The sequence below is a fragment of the Echinops telfairi genome, unplaced genomic scaffold (assembly GCF_000313985.2).
Source record: "Echinops telfairi isolate 266 unplaced genomic scaffold, ASM31398v2 ScPeMD7_18;HRSCAF=68, whole genome shotgun sequence".
Taxonomy (NCBI): domain Eukaryota; kingdom Metazoa; phylum Chordata; class Mammalia; order Afrosoricida; family Tenrecidae; genus Echinops; species Echinops telfairi.
The window spans coordinates 42,239,172-42,242,033 of NW_022103915.1; the positions used below are offsets into that span (position 1 = coordinate 42,239,172).

General features: G+C 49.5%; 1 pseudogene; it reads right to left on the minus strand.

Annotated features, from left to right (window-relative positions):
- Window positions 1–650: 650 nt before the first annotated feature.
- On the minus strand, window positions 651–1,969 carry LOC101643877 (annotated as a pseudogene).
- Window positions 1,970–2,862: the final 893 nt, after the last annotated feature.

Genomic DNA, 2,862 nt, shown 5'->3' on the forward strand with positions numbered 1-2,862 from the left:
CTGTGGTAGTTACATAATTTCATGTCAATTTGAAATGTAGAGGTGGAGCCTAGCCTATCAATCAGGTCACAGCTGACGGTGCCTCCTAGGGGGTGTGGCCTTCTCATAAGGAGGGTCTTGGGAACTTCCCCTCTCTCTCAGCTTTATCTTCACACCGCAACTGGATCCACACAACTCTGCACCCATCAACCTGTGATCTCCCTGCATTCTGCATCATTACATGTGGCTGAGTAAATCTGAAGAGGGATCTATGGACTAGTATTGGACTTATGGACTTGTTCTTGACTGGGCTGTGATGTTTGATATATAATTATGGGAAACTCAGGAAAGGGAAGAATGTATATATATATATTCTTCATATATATATATATATATATATATATATATATATATATTTTAAAGGGGTCACTGATGTTTACTTTGCAAACAAAACCACTGGGGATGTTGCCTGTTGACACCTCGGGATGACACTGGGACACTTGGTGGGAAGCTCACGAGAAGGGCGAGGTGTTGGGCTGTCACAGGATCACAATGGGGGGTTTCCAACAGGCATCCAGATGGTCTGGCTTGGCTGCAGGGGCAACTCTGATGAAGCGGTGAGAACACCGACAGGCTCGGGGGAGGGACTACCAGAGGTCTGCCTGCCCAGCTTATTTGGCGAGGGGATTTCTGAACTTTTGGCCAGTGAACTTGGCCTTGCTGCCCAGCTCCTCTTCAATTCTGAGGATCTGGTTGTCCTTGGCCAGGTGCTCAGATCGGCACGGCGCACCAGTCTTGATCTGTCCGGTGCAGAGTCCCACCACCAGGTGAGTAATGAAAGTATCCTTGGTCTCCCCAGAACGAGGAGACACCAGGGTGCCCCACCTATTGGACTGGGCCAGCTTGCACACCTGCAGAGACTGGGTCATGGAGCCGATCTGGTTCACTTTGAGTAGGAGGCAGTTGCACAACTTCTTGCCCATGGCCTTGGCGATTCGCTTCGGGTTGGTCACTGTGAGATCATCCCCTACCACCTGGATCCCTGAACTGGCAGTGAACTTGGCCCAAGCGTCCCAGTCATCCTGGTCGAAGGGGTCTTTGATAGACACCACTGGGTAGTTCGCGATGAAGGACTTGTACAGGTCTGCCAGTTGGTCAGGTGAGATGTACCTGCTGGGGTCATCAGGAGACTTGAAGTCTAGGTGGCATTTCCCAGATCTGAAGAACTCGGAGGCAGCTACGTCCATGCCAATCACTACCTTGTTGGTGTAACCAGCTTTCCAATAGCATTCTTCAGCAGCCCCAGGGTCTCTTTGTTCTCCAAGATGCTGGGGGCAAATCCGCCTTCATCCCCGACATTGGTGGCATCCTTGCCGTACTTCTCCTTGATGAAGTTCTTCAGGTTGTGGCACCCCTTGGCCCCGATGCGCATGGCCTCCTTGAAGTTGGCTGCTCTGATGGGGAGGATCATGAACTCCTGCAAGGCCAGCTTGTTGCCGGTGTGGGAGCCGCTGTTGATCACATTGAAAGCAGGAACTGGCAGGATAACTTCGGAATTGCCAGCCAAGTCAGCAATGTGACGGTACAGGGGGACTCCCGTCTCAACAGCTCCGGCCTTGCACACAGTGAGGGACACGCCCAGAATGGCATTTGCACCAACTTTTTATTTATTCTCATTTCCATCCATCTCAGTCATCAGCGTGTCGATCTTTTCCTGTTCCGTCACGTTCAGCTTCTTGCTAACCAGGGCAGGCACAATTGTTTTCTTGATGTGCTCAACAACCTTTGAGACACCTTTGCCCAGATACCGGGTCTTATCATTGTCCCGGAGCTCCAGGGCCTCATAGATCCCAGTGGAGGCACCATTGGGCACAGCAGCTCTGAAGAGCCCTTTGGCGGTGTAAAGATCGACCTCAACGGTGGGGTTTCCACGGGAGTCGAAGCTCTCTCTGGCGTGAATCTTGAGGATAGACATGATGGATTTCTGGCCGCTGGTTCTCCTCGCCCAGGAAGGAAGTGGAGGAGGCTGCAGACACCGAGATGGGTGTTGGGTCAGCAGAGATGCTGCAACTCCCCCTCTTCTCATATTTTTAAGAAGCCTTTCAGGTCAGGATTCTGGGTGGAGGGAGGCCTTCACACTTGTGGGCTAGAGATGAGTCCCAATCACATTCTTATAACCAAGATTGATCCCCACAATATCCTCCCATAATAGTGCTGCCTTAAAGTTACTTCTTATAAGTACATGCTGATCGATACCTGGCCAGCAGCTTTAACTATAGAAGCTGACATGTGCTATTGCTCTACCTGCTCAGGGGAATGTCACGCCCGTTACCTGCCCCAGCACTGGTGTTAGGTTGCTGCTCCAATGAACTCAGGGACCTTTAGGGTTAGGGTACAGCCCACTGTGTTACATATGTAGTTACTTGTACACGGGGCTTGCCTGCCACGAGAGTATATAAGATGATATTGAGAATATAATACTATCTTTCTGCTCGAACCTGGTTCCTTAAGCCACAGTGGAGGTGAGCACTCCAAAACTTGTCTGTTTCTTAATTGCTTCCCTTCAATTACACAATTGTCCCTTAGGACCCATCTGGATGTGAGGCTGAATCTCACATATAATTACCTCTTGATATAAAGTTCTCTCTTACACATCTATGAGTGTCATTGGATTTGTTTCTCTTGTCAACCTGCGCCTAACACAGACGGTGAGACTTTGTCTCATGTACTTTGGACATGTTTTCAGGAAGCAACAATCCCTGAAAGATACCATGTTTGATAAAGTAGCAGGACAGTGTAAAAGAGGAAGACCATGACAAGATAGATCAACAGAGTGGCTACATCGATGGGCTCAAACATAAGCAAAATTGTGTGAAAGGCCGC